This window comes from Melanerpes formicivorus, unplaced genomic scaffold, assembly GCF_026170545.1.
Source record: "Melanerpes formicivorus ecotype bairdi unplaced genomic scaffold, bMelFor1.0.p_v2 SCAF_2, whole genome shotgun sequence".
Taxonomy (NCBI): domain Eukaryota; kingdom Metazoa; phylum Chordata; class Aves; order Piciformes; family Picidae; genus Melanerpes; species Melanerpes formicivorus.
The window spans coordinates 59889908-59909334 of record NW_027142354.1 but is presented as its reverse complement, the minus strand read 5'-3'; the positions used below and the strand labels follow the sequence as shown (position 1 = coordinate 59909334).

At 55.7% G+C, this 19427-nt stretch overlaps 2 long non-coding RNA genes across 3 annotated transcripts; both read right to left on the bottom strand.

Annotated features, from left to right (window-relative positions):
- Window positions 1-1317: 1317 nt before the first annotated feature.
- Window positions 1318-19012, bottom strand: LOC137453948 (uncharacterized). The gene is made up of 8 exons (XR_010990503.1): window positions 18589-19012; window positions 8090-8168; window positions 6187-6348; window positions 6015-6093; window positions 4505-5009; window positions 3787-3960; window positions 3383-3542; window positions 1318-1922 (listed from the first exon to the last, which is right to left on the bottom strand). It is a non-coding gene; the product is annotated as an uncharacterized lncRNA (long non-coding RNA).
- Window positions 13892-17188, bottom strand: LOC137453951 (uncharacterized). 2 transcript variants are annotated; one of them, XR_010990505.1, is made up of 4 exons: window positions 17079-17188; window positions 16361-16534; window positions 15957-16116; window positions 13892-14496 (listed from the first exon to the last, which is right to left on the bottom strand). It is a non-coding gene; the product is annotated as an uncharacterized lncRNA (long non-coding RNA). The 2 variants fall into 2 exon arrangements; XR_010990504.1 differs by lacking the exon at window positions 17079-17188 and having other exon boundaries at window positions 16361-16742.
- Window positions 19013-19427: the final 415 nt, after the last annotated feature.

The window sequence follows — 19427 nt, the reverse complement described above, 5'->3', positions numbered from 1 at the left end:
GGGTGCTGCCGGGTTCACCCTGGGATCGCTGGGCGAGTCTGAGGGCATTGGGGTCAGCCTGCAAGAGCTGGGAGAGACAGGAGAACAGCTCGTGAACTGGGAGTAGACTGCTCCCGACCGCGGCAAATCGACACCCCCCCCCCCCCCCCCCCCGCCGCTGGTGTTTCTCGGCCCCCCCCTCGCTGCCGCCCACCCTCAAACCCATAGCAGAGTCCTGCAGCAGGCACAGAGCAACTCCAGAGAGCAGCAGAGTCCACACCGAGCTGATGCGGAGCGGAGAAAGCAGAGGGGACGAGGATTACGCTGGCTAGGTCGGAGCCGACGGGGCGAGGGCGGCGCCATCTTGGGAAGGGCAGGCGCTGTCACGGGGAGATCGACGCCATCTTGGGAAGGGCAGGCGCTGTCACGGGGAGGGCGGCGCCATCTTGGGAAGGGCAGGCGCTGTCACGGGGAGGGCGGCGCCATCTTGGGAAGGGCAGGCGCTGTCACGGGGAGGACGGTGCCGTCTTGGTGCCCTCACTTCCGTCTACATGCCCCCAGCCCTCCTTTCTCACCCTCTAAGGCCCTTGAGGTGCTCGCAGCTCGCCTTGAGATGCCGGGGGAGATGTGGCTGGGGGACCCTGGGACTGCAGGACACCCAATACCGGGGTGAGACCACCCCAATCCTGCGGGACCCCAAACCCTGGAACCCCCCCGAGACCTCTAACACAACACCACCACTCCCCGCCCCCTCAGCTGCTTCAGGACCCTCCAGAGACCCCCCCGGAGACCCTCCAGAGGCCGCCAGACACCTCTCGATGCCCACAAAGCCCCTCTAGACGCCCCAGAATACCTCTCTGCGCCTCCCTGCAGAGGCCACTCACACCCTTGGCAGCAGGCGACAGCAAGCAGTACCTGGCCGTGCCCACAAGGTGGGAGCAGTGAGCAGAAGAGTCAGCGGCGCTAGGGACACCGAGACTCCAGCAGTGCCACACAGCAACCCACACGCTGTGGGGACCTGACACAGAGACCCCGAAACCACACTGAGGCACAGACCCCCCCACTCCTCCGTGACCCTCCAGACATGACCCAGGAGCCCCTCCAGAGGTCCCCAGACACCTCTAGATGCTCCCAGAACCCTTCACATGCCCCCAAATTCCCCTTTCATACCCCCAAGCCCACTTCAGATGACAGCAGACCCTCCTTAACAGGCCCCCAGCGCTCAGCAGGTCCGGTGCTGCTGTGCCTCGGGAGCAGATCAGCTGGTCTCCCTGCAGAGCTTTTTCCAGTCAATGAAAAAACAGCACACCACACACACACACGAAAGACAATCCACTGTTTTAATTGAGAGACAGTTGCTATTTCTGCTTCAAACCACACCCCACACCCCCCCGTGGCTCTGCTCAGGATGTGCTTTTCTCCTCTAGAAGCCTTTCTACAGAACAGAGGGGGGTCACGTCAAGGCCTTTCTGCACACAAATCACTGCCCTTCTGCAATCTCTCAATAAGCAGCACCGCTGTTCCTCTGCTGGAACACCTCACACTCACTCTTACACTTGCCCGGGGCTTTCCCTCCCCTCCAAGAACGTCCTGGCATTTCAAACATTTGGCATTTCAGGTCTGCAAGCAGCCTTTGTGGGAGGCTGCCCTCACCCCTCCCTCACTGCTCCTCTGCTGTATCCTCGCCCACCCCGCTGTGGCATCACAGAAGGAAAGACAGCCGAGCGGCTACGCTCCTGTTCTTTTTATCACCCCGAGCCGGGGACAGCCTTCTGGGCAAGGTTTGCAGCTTCAGCACACAGCTGAGCTTTGCTCTCACCCATTAAACCCTTTGGTGGTTTCAGCTTCCCGAGGATGTGTCGGCACAAGTCCTTGTCGGGGCACCGCAAACAGGGAGAGACAAAGCTCCGAGATCCAGGAAGAGGACGGCTGAGCAGACACCCCTAAAGAGAGAAACTTCATCAGCTGAACCTCACACTTCTCCCAGCTTTGCAACAGCAAAGAACTTTGTGAACAACACAGTGGTGCTCCTAAGGAGGTCACCAGCTTGCAAGTTACAGGAGAAATAAAAACCTTTTTATTACAGAAGCACTGGCAAAAATTTACGGACAGGAACAGCAGACGAGCAAATTCTGCGATTGAGCTAACGACAGACATCAGGCCTAGGATCTGGCTACCCTGACAAAGGATGCCAACAGGACAGAGTGAGGCCTCAGCAGCACCCCCAAAAAGCCCCACAGAGAGCCACAGGCTCTGGCCCGTGCCCCACCTACGGGCCGGCCCTCCTGGCAGCAGCGCAACACCACCTCTTCAGGAGCCCAGGGACTGACCTCAGCCCCCTAAGGGCCAGGCAAGGTTGGTTCCTGTTAGCTGCCTAAAGCAGCCTCCCCAGCCCTGCTTACAGGGACCTTGGGCTGCTGCTGGGGACAGAAGGGGGATGGAGGGCTCCACAACTCGTCACACAGGCCCCGAGCACAGGGCTGTTAAGCTGACAGGGTGCCAAGGGAACAGGCTGCCATGAAGGCACAGACCCAGGCCCTGAACTACAGGGTGGGTCACCTTGCCGCAGCAACACGACCCAGCGGCTTCGCTGCGTCCGACGAATAAAAGGAGGAAGTTCCACAGGAACAGAAGGGAAAACCTTTTCACTGTGTGTGCCAGAGCCCTGGAGCAGGCTGCCCAGAGAGTCAGTGGAGTCTCTGGAGACATTCAAAACCCGCCCCAGGTGATCCTGCACTGGCACAGGGGTTGGACCGGATGCTATTTTGGGGTCCCTTCCAACCCCTAACACTCAGTGATTCTGTGATTAGCTATGCTGGTGACAGAGTCTCACTGAGTGCTCTTTAAAATGTTTTTCTTTTCTTTCAGCCTAGGAGTTTCATATTTAAATAGACCTTCTGCTCTGTCTTCCCCCTTCCTTCTTCCATCTTGCGTCTAAACACTAGGAGAGCTTGATGAGCTGTATCCTGGGCGTCCCAACGTAACACATCTCAACTGCATACATGGATTTTGTAATCTTTTGCCCCATTGCTCGCACAGGGTGGATTAAGTTCATTACTTAGAGCTTGTCAGGACAGCTGTTGAAGTGTCCTGTGCAATGCAGGAGGAGTTGAATCCCATAGGAAACCACATTACTGTGCTTTGTCAGCCTGGTTATGGTCAGAAACCTCCTTCATTTTTTTTTCTCTTGAACAGATCTATCACATGAGTCCCCAGAATTAATTTGCCTCTTCTCATAATTATTTCTTTAAAACTGTCTTAGAAGTGTCTCTGTCCTTCCCTCTCTCTAGATACTGGCCTCCTGAGCCCACGGCAGACTTGCACAGAGCTACTGCGAGCACCACTCTGCACGGCCTCTGGGGGGCTTTCAAGCACAGGCACCCCAGGAGAATCCAAACCTAACCTTGCAGCTGGCCTTAGAGCTCCTCTTTGGAAAACTGTCGCTGCCAGGGCCCACAAACCAACGTCCTCTGTCGGCAAACCGGATGTAAGGGCTGAAAAGTGTCAACGGAAACCGTAATCGGATGGCCCAGGAAGATCCTGCCGGTCTGAACACACCGGACCTGGAATGCACAAAGAAACTCTGTTAACAACTGCCTGTGTGTCTGCTCATAGCTTGAGGAGTAACAGAGCAGAACCAATTCCCAAAAGGTTTTCACTGCGTTCCCAGGGCAAGTAGAGGCTTGCTCTGGCTGTAGTTAATACCTAGAAATTCCTATCAAAATCTTTGCAGCACAACAAGAAAAAAACCAAACCAACCAAACCACAAACTGCTTTATATTATTAAGTAGGAACTCGAAAGCTTACAGGAACTGTGGGGATTTTTTTATGACAAATTATTCCTTTTCTTTTTTTCAGTGAGCAATTGGGTTTCCAACAGCTCCACATTCTGACACCAAAGCACCCCGCTCCGTGTCAGGGCTTGTGGCTGAGGCCGAATACAAATCTGCAACTGGTCCTCAGGCAAAGCAGTTAAGCTCCCTGAAAAAAAAGGAAAGAAAGCAAGAGTGAGTCAACCATAAAAACAAGACCTAACCAAACCCCCAAAGCCATTTTGTCAGGAAGTCGCCTCCACTATCACCCGCCACATGCTGAAATTCCCTTCCCCTGGGGCTCCTGCTTGGCCCACAGCTGGGGAACATAAAGCAAGGCACAGCCCTGTGGGTACCTGCTGCCCTGGAGCCACCAAAACCGGAGCACCCAGTCACTACCAATCCCACAGCAGACCCAAGATACAACAGGGACTCCATAGAGACTCCAAAACCTCACTGAGAACCCCCCAGCTCCTTCAGGACCCCCACAGATTCTCCAACTTAGATGCCCACAAAACCCCTTTGGTTGCACCCAAACCCCCCATCTGAAACACCCAGCTCCACTTTAGGTACCCCCAGATGCTTCCAATGTCCCCAGACCCGCTGGTGGACCAGCCCAGAACCCCCTGACACTATCCCAGACCCTTTCAGGGGGCTCCACACCCCTTCTAGATGCCCACAAAACCCCTTCACACGCCAAAAGAAACCTTTACCTGCCTCCAAACCCCACGTGGGGGCCACTTAGCAGCGGGTGGCAGCAACCAAGTCTGTTGCTCTCACCAATTAAACCCTTTGGTGCTCTCAGCTCTCTGACCCTGTGTCAGTGCAAGTCCTTGTCGGCCGGCACCTTCGTCCTGATCCAGGCGGAGAGAGAACTGCCAGGAACACAGCTTCGCCGCTCCGCTTGCGGCACGCCTGCTGCCGAGGGCAGCCTCGTCCGCAGCCTGCCCGAGAGGAACACGGCCCCCGGGGCCGGGGGACACACAAAAGCCTTCCACAAAGGAAACAAGGGAAGTCTCTTGGCCACTCTTCACGTGCCGAGTGCGATTGTCATGCGGAACACACCGCGGCATCTGGAACGAGTTTAAGTCCAGGTCTGTGGCAGCACAGAGGTTCCTGGAATATCCCGGTACATCGATCCACAGGAGGTTGTCTTTCGGTCCCCAGTCTGATGCTTGGCAGCACAGCCATCACACCATTTCTCTCGAGTGCTTTGAACTGACAATTCATGCAGGAGAATAAAACCAAACAGGAGTAAGCAGCTTGGAAAAGAACTTTGATCATCACCAGGCCCAGCAAGAGGACACAGTCTCAGGCTGCACCAGGGGAGGTTTAGGCTAGAGGTTAGGAAGAGGTTCTGCACAGAGAGAGTGATGGCCCATTGGAATGGGCTGCCCAGGGTGGTGGTGGAGTCACCATCTTTGGAGGTGTTCAGGAGGAGACTGGATAGGGTGCCTGGTTGCTTGGTTTAGTTGATTAGGTGGCGTTGGATGATAGGTTGGACACGATGATCTTGAAGGTCTCTTCCAACTCGGTCTGGTCTATTCTATTCTATTCCGTTCCATTCCATTCCAACACCATCTAATCAACTAAACCACGGCACTGAGTGCCTCATCCAGTCTCTTTCTAAACACTTCCAGTGATGGTGACTCCCTGGGCACCACCTCCCTGAGCAGCACATTCCAAAGGCCAATCTCTCTTTCAACCTGCTCTATTCTATTCTATGAAGACCTTCTTCCTAACATCCAGCCTAAACCTCCCCTGGCACAGCTTGAGACTGTGTCCTCTTGTTCTGGTGCTGCTTGCCTGGGAGAAGAGACCAACCCCCACCTGGCTACAACCAGAACTGAGGGGACTGCAATCCTTGCAGCTTCAACTTTCCTTCTCTGCTACTTCTTTTTTCAGATGGATTGTTTTTCAAAGGGACTGCTGGACAGCAGAACAGGATGGATGGCTGGGCCCCAAGAGCGGTGGGGAACAGAGTTAAACCCAGCCGGTGGCCGGCCGGGCACGAGTGGTGTTCCCCAGGACACCCCTTGTGAGAGAGTGAGTCCAGAGAAGGGCCACAAAGCTGGTGAGGGGTCTGGATAACAAGCCTTAGGAGGAGTGGCTGAAGGAACTGGGACTGTTTAATCTGCAGAAGAGGAAGCTGAGGGAATTATGGCGTGGTCTGGCTTCAGCTCTCAACTAGTTCCACGTTGAGCAAGGACAGCTTGTACTCACAGAAGGCACTGGCTGCTTGGGTTCAAGGTTCCTGCAGAGCTCAGGCTATCTCTCTTGATTAGTGAGGTCGTCCTGTCACCTAGGCAGAGAGAAGAAAATGCAGCTATGAAATGAGACCACTGGAATCGTGAGACTCGTTCTGTGTGCGACTCCAGGAGAATCCAAACCTAACCTTGGAGCTGCCCTGAAGAGCTCCTCTTTGGAAAAGTCTCACTGCCGGGCCCCACAAACCCCACACCCTCTGTCAGCAAACCGGATGTACGAGCTGAAGAGTGTCGACAGAAACTGTACGTGGACAGCTCAGGAAGATCCTGCCAGTCCCAGCACACCAGTCCTGGAATGATCAAAGAAAGTCCGTTAACAACTCTCTGTGTGTCTGCTCATAGCTTGAGGAGAACCCCCCAACTCCTTCAGGACCCCCCCAGACTCCCCAACTTAGATGCCCACAAAACCCCTTTGGATGCACCCAAACCCCCCATCTGATACGCCCAGATCCGTTTTAGGTACCCCCAGACGCTTCTAATGTCCCCAGACCCGCTGGTAGACCAGCCCAGAACCCCCTGACACTATCCCAGACCCTTTCAGGGGGCTCCACACCCCTTCTAGATGCCCACAAAACCCCTTCACATGCCAAAAGAAACCTTTACCTGCCTCCAAACCCCATTAGGGGGCCACTCAGACCCCTTAGCAGCGGGTGGCAGCAACCAAGTCTGTTGCTCTCACCAATTAAACCTGGATGTTAGGAAGAAGGTCTTCATAGAATAGAATAGAGCAGGTTGAAAGAGAGATTGGCCTTTGGAATGTGCTGCCCAGGGAGGTGGTGGAGTCACCATCACTGGAAGTGTTTAGAAAGAGACTGGATGAGGCACTCAGTGCCGTGGTTTAGTTGATTAGATGGTGATGGAATGGAATGGACCGGACCAGGTTGGAAGAGACCTTCAAGATCATCGTGTCCAACCTATCATCCAACACCACCTAATCAACTAAACCATGCAACCAAGCACCCTATCCAGTCTCCTCATGAACACCTCCAAAGATGGTGACTCCACCACCTCCCTGGGCAGCCCATTCCAATGGGCAATCACTCTCTCTGTGCAGAACCTCTTCCTAACCTCTAGCCTAAACCTCCCCTGCCACAGCTTGAGACTGTGTCCTCTTGTTCTGGTGCTGCTTGCCTGGAAGAAGAGACCAACCCCCACCTGGCTACAACCTCCCTTCAGGGAGTTGCAGAGAGCAAGAAGGTCTCCCCTGAGCCTCCTCTTCTCCAGGCTAAGCAACCCCAGCTCCCTCAGCCTCTCCTCACAGGCCTGTGCTCCAAACCCCTCCCCAGCTTTGTTGCCCTTCTCCGGACTCCTTCCAGCAACTCAACGTCTTGCTTAAACGGAGGGGCCCAGAACTGGACACGGGACTCAAGGTGTGCCCTAACCAGTGCCAAGTGCAGGGGCAGAATGACCTCCCTGCTCCTGCTGGCCACACTGTTCCTGATATTGGCCAGGTTGCCAGTGGCCTTCTTGGCCACCCGTGCACGCTGCTGGTCACGACCAGAAGACAGGGATCAGAAGAGTCTTCGGCCAAGCTGTAAACCTCTTCCTAACATTCAGCCTAAACCTCCCCTGGCACAGCTTGAGACTGTGTCCTCTTGTTCTGGTGCTGCTTGCCTGGGAGAAGAGACCAACCCCCACCTGGCTACAACCAGAACTGAGGGGACTGCAATCCTTGCAGCTTCAACTTTCCTTCTCTGCTACTTCTTTTTTCAGATGGATTGTTTTTCAAAGGGACTGCTGGACAGCAGAACAGGATGGATGGCTGGGCCCCAAGAGCGGTGGGGAACAGAGTTAAACCCAGCCGGTGGCCGGCCGGGCACAAGTGGTGTTCCCCAGGACACCCCTTGTGAGAGAGTGAGTCCAGAGAAGGGCCACAAAGCTGGTGAGGGGTCTGGATAACAAGCCTTAGGAGGAGTGGCTGAAGGAACTGGGACTGTTTAATCTGCAGAAGAGGAAGCTGAGGGAATTATGGCGTGGTCTGGCTTCAGCTCTCAACTAGTTCCACGTTGAGCAAGGATAGCTAGTACTCACAGAAGGCACTGGCTGCTTGGGTTCAAGGTTCCTGCAGAGCTCAGGCTATCTCTCTTCATTAGTGAGGTCGTCCTGTCACCTAGGCAGAGAGAAGAAAATGCAGCTATGAAATTAGACCACTGGAATCGTGAGACTCGTTCTGTGTGAGACTCCAGGAGAATCCAAACCTAACCTTGGAGCTGCCCTGAAGAGCTCCTCATAGCTTGAGGAGTACCAGAGCAGGAACAATTCCCAAAAGGTTTTCACTGCATTCCTAGGGCACTTGAAGGATTGCCCTGGCTGTAGTTAATACCTAGAAATTCCTATCAAAATCTTTGCAGCACAGCAAGGAAATTGAGGGATGGGAAGGCAATATGTACTTACACGTTAGGCAAGAATTGGCTTTGCAAACTAATCTCTCTAACTGTTGGATATGCACTGAACTTCCTCGAGGCGAAATGAGGACCCCTTTATTTGGGGAAGCCTCAATGAATTGGACTTGGGGGGCATCAGACTGGGTGACTACATCTGAGAGTACCTTCCACAAGTGTCAGCATGGGAAAGATAGCTCAGAAAGCCTGGGTCCAAAGTTTGCCTTAAGAAAATATAGTATAGGAATATACTGTTGGCTGTGAGAAAGGGGGGAACTGATGAACAGAAAAGTCTCATTAACAGAACCACAGAGTTGATAAGAATTTTCCGCTTGTTAGCTGAAATGCTGGGACGCAGGGAGGGGGAGAGGGGTTGGCAGACAGCCTTTGGATAGAGAAGGAATAACAGGATTTGTCAGTGATTCACTTCTGTTAGTCTTGGACAAGATGCTCTTTTGGATAAGACAAAGGACACCTGCATGATATGTGTACTTCTGCTCTTTTAGAGAGATAAGCTTTGTATAGATAGGCAGCATCTGGACCTCTGTCATTATAGACAGATAACTTTTTGTATAAAAGTTTGCCCAAACCTCTCTGAAGACACACAGCTCTTTTGAAATGATCCTACCTGTGTCAGGCGCCAGAATAGAAGCACGATACAAGAGACTTACTGAGTCTCTTGTGTGTCTTTCTCTAAGTCATTATCAACGCTGTTTGCAGCACAAACCCAAACCCAAACCCACCCCGAGACACCCCCAGCTCCCACGGGAGCCTGCAGAGACCTCCCAAAGGGTCCGTCGGAGGTGCCCAGCTGCCTCCCCACGACCCTAGACCCTTTCCGATGGCCCCACGAGAACTTTACGTATCCCCAGACCCTTTTAGGTGTCCCCAAGACCTCCTCCGTCACCCCCAAAAGCCCTGCCGATGGCCCCAGACCACCTTCAGACGCCGGAAGGAACACACCTGGGAGTCCCGGGCCGGCAGCGACACCGGGACCGGACCCGCTGCGGCGCAGGCGCCGTGTCCATAGCGACCACCGGGACGCTGCCCCCCTGGCGCGAGCAGAGCCGGGCTAGGGCGCAGGCGCCGGATCCATAGCGACGCTCGAGTCAAGCTCTCCGCCCTCCGCTCTTCCCCTAAGAATTTTCGAGCATTCAGCGCAGTTAGGCTGCAGAAATTAGCTCACCCAGGGCGGCACACGCCGCGGCACGGCTGCACTGCCGGCCATTACACACCGGGTTGAGCACTGACCTCCCACGGGGCGGTATACGCCGCGGCACGGCTGCACTGCCGGCCATTACACACCGGGTGGCAGCACTGAGCTCCCCCGGGGCGGTATACGCCGCGGCACGGCTGCACTGCCGGCCATTACACACCGGGTGGCAGCATTGAGCTCCCCCGGGGCGGCACACGCCGCGGCACGGCTGCACTGCCGGCCATTACACACAGGGTGGCAGCATTGAGCTCCCACGGGGCCTCTGGGTACGGTTGAGGCAGCCGCCGCCACCGCCGCAGAGCCCCGCCGGCCAAGCCCGGACACGCCCCCCTCCCCCCCCCCAAAAGCCCCGCGCTGCCCCGCCGGTGGCCACCCCCCCAAGCCCCGCGCAGCTCCAGCGGCTGCTATAGAGAAACCCCCCAAAGCAGCAGAGACTGGCACTGACCTGGGACACAGCAGAAGAGCTCCAACGTCTACCAGCCACAACCCTGCACTGAGCCACTTTAAAGCATCTGGCGCCATGTTGTTGAGGGCGGTGCCACGCTGGGGGGGGCGGTGCCACGCTGGGGGGGGCGGTGCCACGCTGGGGGGGGCGGTGCCACGCTGGGGGGGGCGGTGCCACGCTGGGGGGGGGCGGTGCCACGCTGGGGGGGGCGGTGCCACGCTGGGGGGGGCGGTGCCACGCTGGGGGGGGGCGGTGCCACGCTGGGGGGGGCGGTGCCACGCTGGGGGGGGCGGTGCCACGCTGGGGGGGGGCGGTGCCACGCTGGGGGGGGCGGTGCCACGCTGGGGGGGGCGGTGCCACGCTGGGGGGGGCGGTGCCACGCTGGGGGGGGGCGGTGCCACGCTGGGGGGGCGGTGCCACGCTGGGGGGGCGGTGCCACGCTGGGGGGGCGGTGCCACGCTGGGGGGCGGTGCCACGCTGGGGGGCGGTGCCACGCTGGGGGGCGGTGCCACGCTGGGGGGCGGTGCCACGCTGGGGGGGCGGTGCCACGCTGGGGGGGCGGTGCCACGCTGGGGGGGCGGTGCCACGCTGGGGGGGCGGTGCCACGCTGGGGGGGGGCGGTGCCTGCGTTGTGACCTCACGCTCAGCGTTCCATGGGTTTTATTCCCCTCCAAGACAACACGTTGAGTTCTGAGCAGCTGAGGAGCCCTGGGGAACACCTGTACAGAAACGTTCCTCCAAGAGCTGTCAGAAAAACGTTCGTTCCGCCAGCACTGCCGGCCGTTACACACCGGATGGCAACATTGAGCTCCCCCGGGGCGGCACACGCCGCGGCACGGCTGCACTGCCGGCCGTTACACACAGGGTGGCAGCATTGAGCTCCCACGGGGCGGCACACGCCGCGGCACGGCTGCACTGCCGGCCGTTACACACCGGGTGGCAGCACTGAGCACCTCCCTGGGCGTGGGCAGCAGCCGGGCCCCCACCTGGCTTTTATTTTCCAACGCTAAAAGCCTTTTAGAAGCAGAGAGGGCAGACAGGGGTCGTTTCCAAAGCTTTCTTACGCACCAGTCACTCCAAGCCCTCCCTCTCCAGCTGCAAACCAGAGGTTTGCCTCCGCCTCGCCTCACCCCAGTACTTACACTTTTAAAGATAGTGTGGTCCCCTCGGAGAATTTTCAGCACTTTAGGGGGGGGCCCCCAGCCCTCGCTCACCTGCTCCTCTGCTGCAGCAGCCCCCTGCCCCACGTGGCAGAACCAGCCCACCCACAATCCCCCCACTCCCTTTGAGTCGCCCCCAAAAAGGCACAAAATAAAGCAAACTGCCCAGCCAGCACCTCCTGCCTTTCACAGCAAGGACTGAACATTGCAGCTTTGGCCAAGACCATCAGCCCAAAGGAAGGCCTGGGCCCTGAGGAACTAAATGCAAGTGAACTATCTGACACCACCACAGTCCTGTGAATGTTGCAAAGCAGTAGTGCATGCGGTATAATAATTCGAAAGTTAAGGGCTGCTCAAGCTTTACACAAAGTATCCTATTCAGTTTTGGGTTCCACTTAACACAAAGTAAAAGTATAAAAGGTCAGAGGGAAAGCCAACTCTACCTCTGAACTACAGCAAGAAATACTGGAATCAAGGGGCCCTTTCTTCTGCTATTAATAGATGAAGAGAACATGAAAACTGATGGGCTAAACCAACAGGGCAAGATTAGAATAACTAGTAGAGAGAACGGAAGATACAAAGCTTCAACTGCATCTGTTTAGCAACGACTCCTACCAGATAACTTCCATGCCATAACTTTGCTGATTTCAAACAAGCCAGCTGGTGAAGCGTCTCGCTCACAGGCGGCCGACGAGGAGACGTGCAGAAGGCAGAGGCGAGGGAACAAGTCCTGAGCTTTGCTGCAGGCTGTCCTGCGGCTTCCCCTACCGACTCTTTCCCGTACACCACCGCAGAAGGAGTTGGGTGAATTTTGTCTCAAACCGGCTCCTAAGACAACCTCCGCTTTTTCCCTGGGTGCCTACGTGGGTGTTGCTTCATCTTTCCCTCACGCTCGGTACGGCATTCGGGTGCAGAGCAAGGCTCTGGACAGCCAAACCGAACTCCTGTGCTGAAGAAAAGGAAGCGGAAGCACAGGCTGAGCCCCTGAGCTCTAAACATTCACTGAGCCCCAGGAAATGCCTGCATGTGCTGGCTGCTGCCACCTCCTCGTTGCCCCGGGCCTGCTCATTGGAGGCTGCCTGGCAAAAGCACCTGCCCCCACTTTCCTCGGCGTTCTTTGAATACCCAGGTTGGAAACCTAAGAGGTAGCGTACTAATTGGAAAGCATGTTCCAGCGGGCGTGGCTGGAGGCTGGGCGCCGCCGCCGCTTTCTCTGCTCCCCGCCCCTCCTTTGCGCGGCCCCTAATCACGTGACGATCGCTGGGCGAGTCTGGGTGCTGCTGGGTTCGCCCTGGGATCGCTGGGCGAGTCTGGGTGCTGCCGGGTTCACCCTGGGATCGCTGGGCGAGTCTGAGGGCATTGGGGTCAGCCTGCAAGAGCTGGGAGAGACAGGAGAACAGCTCGTGAACTGGGAGTAGACTGCTCCCGACCGCGGCAAATCGACACCCCCCCCCCCCCCCCCCCCCGCCGCTGGTGTTTCTCGGCCCCCCCCCTCGCTGCCGCCCACCCTCAAACCCATAGCAGAGTCCTGCAGCAGGCACAGAGCAACTCCAGAGAGCAGCAGAGTCCACACCGAGCTGATGCGGAGCGGAGAAAGCAGAGGGGACGAGGATTACGCTGGCTAGGTCGGAGCCGACGGGGCGAGGGCGGCGCCATCTTGGGAAGGGCAGGCGCTGTCACGGGAAGGGCGACGCCATCTTGGAAAGGGCAGGCGCTGTCACGGGGAGATCGACGCCATCTTGGGAAGGGCAGGCGCTGTCACGGGGAGGGCGGCGCCATCTTGGGAAGGGCAGGCGCTGTCACGGGGAGGACGGTGCCGTCTTGGTGCCCTCACTTCCGTCTACATGCCCCCAGCCCTCCTTTCTCACCCTCTAAGGCCCTTGAGGTGCTCGCAGCTCGCCTTGAGATGCCGGGGGAGATGTGGCTGGGGGACCCTGGGACTGCAGGACACCCAATACCGGGGTGAGACCACCCCAATCCTGCGGGACCCCAAACCCTGGAACCCCCCCGAGACCTCTAACACAACACCACCACTCCCCGCCCCCTCAGCTGCTTCAGGACCCTCCAGAGACCCCCCCGGAGACCCTCCAGAGGCCGCCAGACACCTCTCGATGCCCACAAAGCCCCTCTAGACGCCCCAGAATACCTCTCTGCGCCTCCCTGCAGAGGCCACTCACACCCTTGGCAGCAGGCGACAGCAAGCAGTACCTGGCCGTGCCCACAAGGTGGGAGCAGTGAGCAGAAGAGTCAGCGGCGCTAGGGACACCGAGACTCCAGCAGTGCCACACAGCAACCCACACGCTGTGGGGACCTGACACAGAGACCCCGAAACCACACTGAGGCACAGACCCCCCCACTCCTCCGTGACCCTCCAGACATGACCCAGGAGCCCCTCCAGAGGTCCCCAGACACCTCTAGATGCTCCCAGAACCCTTCACATGCCCCCAAATTCCCCTTTCATACCCCCAAGCCCACTTCAGATGACAGCAGACCCTCCTTAACAGGCCCCCAGCGCTCAGCAGGTCCGGTGCTGCTGTGCCTCGGGAGCAGATCAGCTGGTCTCCCTGCAGAGCTTTTTCCAGTCAATGAAAAAACAGCACACCACACACACACACGAAAGACAATCCACTGTTTTAATTGAGAGACAGTTGCTATTTCTGCTTCAAACCACACCCCACACCCCCCCGTGGCTCTGCTCAGGATGTGCTTTTCTCCTCTAGAAGCCTTTCTACAGAACAGAGGGGGGTCACGTCAAGGCCTTTCTGCACACAAATCACTGCCCTTCTGCAATCTCTCAATAAGCAGCACCGCTGTTCCTCTGCTGGAACACCTCACACTCACTCTTACACTTGCCCGGGGCTTTCCCTCCCCTCCAAGAACGTCCTGGCATTTCAAACATTTGGCATTTCAGGTCTGCAAGCAGCCTTTGTGGGAGGCTGCCCTCACCCCTCCCTCACTGCTCCTCTGCTGTATCCTCGCCCACCCCGCTGTGGCATCACAGAAGGAAAGACAGCCGAGCGGCTACGCTCCTGTTCTTTTTATCACCCCGAGCCGGGGACAGCCTTCTGGGCAAGGTTTGCAGCTTCAGCACACAGCTGAGCTTTGCTCTCACCCATTAAACCCTTTGGTGGTTTCAGCTTCCCGAGGATGTGTCGGCACAAGTCCTTGTCGGGGCACCGCAAACAGGGAGAGACAAAGCTCCGAGATCCAGGAAGAGGACGGCTGAGCAGACACCCCTAAAGAGAGAAACTTCATCAGCTGAACCTCACACTTCTCCCAGCTTTGCAACAGCAAAGAACTTTGTGAACAACACAGTGGTGCTCCTAAGGAGGTCACCAGCTTGCAAGTTACAGGAGAAATAAAAACCTTTTTATTACAGAAGCACTGGCAAAAATTTACGGACAGGAACAGCAGACGAGCAAATTCTGCGATTGAGCTAACGATAGACATCGGGCCTAGGATCTGGCTACCCTGACAAAGGATGCCAACAGGACAGAGTGAGGCCTCAGCAGCACTCCCAAAAAGCCCCACAGAGAGCCACAGGCTCTGGCCCGTGCCCCACCTACGGGCCGGCCCTCCTGGCAGCAGCGCAACACCACCTCTTCAGGAGCCCAGGGACTGACCTCAGCCCCCTAAGGGCCAGGCAAGGTTGGTTCCTGTTAGCTGCCTAAAGCAGCCTCCCCAGCCCTGCTTACAGGGACCTTGGGCTGCTGCTGGGGACAGAAGGGGGATGGAGGGCTCCACAACTCGTCACACAGGCCCCGAGCACAGGGCTGTTAAGCTGACAGGGTGCCAAGGGAACAGGCTGCCATGAAGGCACAGACCCAGGCCCTCAACTACAGGGTGGGTCACCTTGCCGCAGCAACACGACCCAGCGGCTTCGCTGCGTCCGACGAATAAAAGGAGGAAGTTCCACAGGAACAGAAGGGAAAACCTTTTCACTGTGTGTGCCAGAGCCCTGGAGCAGGCTGCCCAGAGAGTCAGTGGAGTCTCTGGAGACATTCAAAACCCGCCCCAGGTGATCCTGCACTGGCACAGGGGTTGGACCGGATGCTATTTTGGGGTCCCTTCCAACCCCTAACACTCAGTGATTCTGTGATTAGCTATGCTGGTGACAGAGTCTCACTGAGTGCTCTTTAAAATGTTTTTCTTTTCTTTCAGCCTAGGAGTTTCATATTTAAATAGACCTTCTGCTCTGTCTTCCCCCTTCCTTCTTCCATCTTGCGTCTAAACACTAGGAGAGCTTGATGAGCTGTATCCTGGGCGTCCCAACGTAACACATCTCAACTGCATACATGGATTTTGTAATCTTTTGCCCCATTGCTCGCACAGGGTGGATTAAGTTCATTACTTAGAGCTTGTCAGGACAGCTGTTGAAGTGTCCTGTGCAATGCAGGAGGAGTTGAATCCCATAGGAAACCACATTACTGTGCTTTGTCAGCCTGGTTATGGTCAGAAACCTCCTTCATTTTTTTTTCTCTTGAACAGATCTATCACATGAGTCCCCAGAATTAATTTGCCTCTTCTCATAATTATTTCTTTAAAACTGTCTTAGAAGTGTCTCTGTCCTTCCCTCTCTCTAGATACTGGCCTCCTGAGCCCACGGCAGACTTGCACAGAGCTACTGCGAGCACCACTCTGCACGGCCTCTGGGGGGCTTTCAAGCACAGGCACCCCAGGAGAATCCAAACCTAACCTTGCAGCTGGCCTTAGAGCTCCTCTTTGGAAAACTGTCGCTGCCAGGGCCCACAAACCAACGTCCTCTGTCGGCAAACCGGATGTAAGGGCTGAAAAGTGTCAACGGAAACCGTAATCGGATGGCCCAGGAAGATCCTGCCGGTCTGAACACACCGGACCTGGAATGCACAAAGAAACTCTGTTAACAACTGCCTGTGTGTCTGCTCATAGCTTGAGGAGTAACAGAGCAGAACCAATTCCCAAAAGGTTTTCACTGCGTTCCCAGGGCAAGTAGAGGCTTGCTCTGGCTGTAGTTAATACCTAGAAATTCCTATCAAAATCTTTGCAGCACAACAAGAAAAAAACCAAACCAACCAAACCACAAACTGCTTTATATTATTAAGTAGGAACTCGAAAGCTTACAGGAACTGTGGGGATTTTTTTATGACAAATTATTCCTTTTCTTTTTTTCAGTGAGCAATTGGGTTTCCAACAGCTCCACATTCTGACACCAAAGCACCCCGCTCCGCGTCAGGGCTTGTGGCTGAGGCCGAATACAAATCTGCAACTGGTCCTCAGGCAAAGCAGTTAAGCTCCCTGAAAAAAAAGGAAAGAAAGCAAGAGTGAGTCAACCATAAAAACAAGACCTAACCAAACCCCCAAAGCCATTTTGTCAGGAAGTCGCCTCCACTATCACCCGCCACATGCTGAAATTCCCTTCCCCTGGGGCTCCTGCTTGGCCCACAGCTGGGGAACATAAAGCAAGGCACAGCCCTGTGGGTACCTGCTGCCCTGGAGCCACCAAAACCGGAGCACCCAGTCACTACCAATCCCACAGCAGACCCAAGATACAACAGGGACTCCATAGAGACTCCAAAACCTCACTGAGAACCCCCCAACTCCTTCAGGACCCCCACAGATTCTCCAACTTAGATGCCCACAAAACCCCTTTGGTTGCACCCAAACCCCCCATCTGAAACACCCAGCTCCACTTTAGGTACCCCCAGATGCTTCCAATGTCCCCAGACCCGCTGGTGGACCAGCCCAGAACCCCCTGACACTATCCCAGACCCTTTCAGGGGGCTCCACACCCCTTCTAGATGCCCACAAAACCCCTTCACACGCCAAAAGAAACCTTTACCTGCCTCCAAACCCCACGTGGGGGCCACTTAGCAGCGGGTGGCAGCAACCAAGTCTGTTGCTCTCACCAATTAAACCCTTTGGTGCTCTCAGCTCTCTGGCCCTGTGTCAGTGCAAGTCCTTGTCGGCCGGCACCTTCGTCCTGATCCAGGCGGAGAGAGAACTGCCAGGAACACAGCTTCGCCGCTCCGCTTGCGGCACGCCTGCTGCCGAGGGCAGCCTCGTCCGCAGCCTGCCCGAGAGGAACACGGCCCCCGGGGCCGGGGGACACACAAAAGCCTTCCACAAAGGAAACAAGGGAAGTCTCTTGGCCACTCTTCACGTGCCGAGTGCGATTGTCATGCGGAACACACCGCGGCATCTGGAACGAGTTTAAGTCCAGGTCTGTGGCAGCACAGAGGTTCCTGGAATATCCCGGTACATCGATCCACAGGAGGTTGTCTTTCGGTCCCCAGTCTGATGCTTGGCAGCACAGCCATCACACCATTTCTCTCGAGTGCTTTGAACTGACAATTCATGCAGGAGAATAAAACCAAACAGGAGTAAGCAGCTTGGAAAAGAACTTTGATCATCACCAGGCCCAGCAAGAGGACACAGTCTCAGGCTGCACCAGGGGAGGTTTAGGCTAGAGGTTAGGAAGAGGTTCTGCACAGAGAGAGTGATGGCCCATTGGAATGGGCTGCCCAGGGTGGTGGTGGAGTCACCATCTTTGGAGGTGTTCAGGAGGAGACTGGATAGGGTGCCTGGTTGCTTGGTTTAGTTGATTAGGTGGTGTTGGATGATAGGTTGGACACGATGATCTTGAAGGTCTCTTCCAACTCGGTCTGGTCTATTCTATTCTATTCCGTTCCATTCCATTCCAACACCATCTAATCAACTAAACCACGGCACTGAGTGCCTCATCCAGTCTCTTTCTAAACACTTCCAGTGATGGTGACTCTCTGGGCACCACCTCCCTGAGCAGCACATTCCAAAGGCCAATCTCTCTTTCAACCTGCTCTATTCTATTCTATGAAGACCTTCTTCCTAACATCCAGCCTAAACCTCCCCTGGCACAGCTTGAGACTGTGTCCTCTTGTTCTGGTGCTGCTTGCCTGGGAGAAGAGACCAACCCCCACCTGGCTACAACCAGAACTGAGGGGACTGCAATCCTTGCAGCTTCAGCTTTCCTTCTCTGCTACTTCTTTTTTCAGATGGATTGTTTTTCAAAGGGACTGCTGGACAGCAGAACAGGATGGATGGCTGGGCCCCAAGAGCGGTGGGGAACAGAGTTAAACCCAGCCGGTGGACGGCCGGGCACAAGTGGTGTTCCCCAGGACACCCCTTGTGAGAGAGTGAGTCCAGAGAAGGGCCACAAAGCTGGTGAGGGGTCTGGATAACAAGCCTTAGGAGGAGTGGCTGAAGGAACTGGGACTGTTTAATCTGCAGAAGAGGAAGCTGAGGGAATTAAGGTGTGGTCTGGCTTCAGCTCTCAACTAGTTCCACGTTGAACAAGGACAGCTTGTACTCACAGAAGGCACTGGCTGCTTGGGTTCAAGGTTCCTGCAGAGCTCAGGCTATCTCTCTTCATTAGTGAGGTCGTCCTGTCACCTAGGCAGAGAGAAGAAAATGCAGCTATGAAATTAGACCACTGGAATCGTGAGACTCGTTCTGTGTGAGACTCCAGGAGAATCCAAACCTAACCTTGGAGCTGCCCTGAAGAGCTCCTCATAGCTTGAGGAGTACCAGAGCAGGAACAATTCCCAAAAGGTTTTCACTGCATTCCTAGGGCACTTGAAGGATTGCCCTGGCTGTAGTTAATACCTAGAAATTCCTATCAAAATCTTTGCAGCACAGCAAGGAAATTGAGGGATGGGAAGGCAATATGTACTTACACGTTAGGCAAGAATTGGCTTTGCAAACTAATCTCTCTAACTGTTGGATATGCACTGAACTTCCTCGAGGCCAAATGAGGACCCCTTTATTTGGGGAAGCCTCAATGAATTGGACTTGGGGGGCATCAGACTGGGTGACTACATCTGAGAGTACCTTCCACAAGTGTCAGCATGGGAAAGATAGCTCAGAAAGCCTGGGTCCAAAGTTTGCCTTAAGAAAATATAGTATAGGAATATACTGTTGGCTGTGAGAAAGGGGGGAACTGATGAACAGAAAAGTCTCATTAACAGAACCACAGAGTTGATAAGAATTTTCCGCTTGTTAGCTGAAATGCTGGGACGCAGGGAGGGGGAGAGGGGCTGGCAGACAGCCTTTGGATAGAGAAGGAATAACAGGATTTGTCAGTGATTCACGTCTGTTAGTCTTGGACAAGATGCTCTTTTGGATAAGATAAAGGACACCTGCATGATATGTG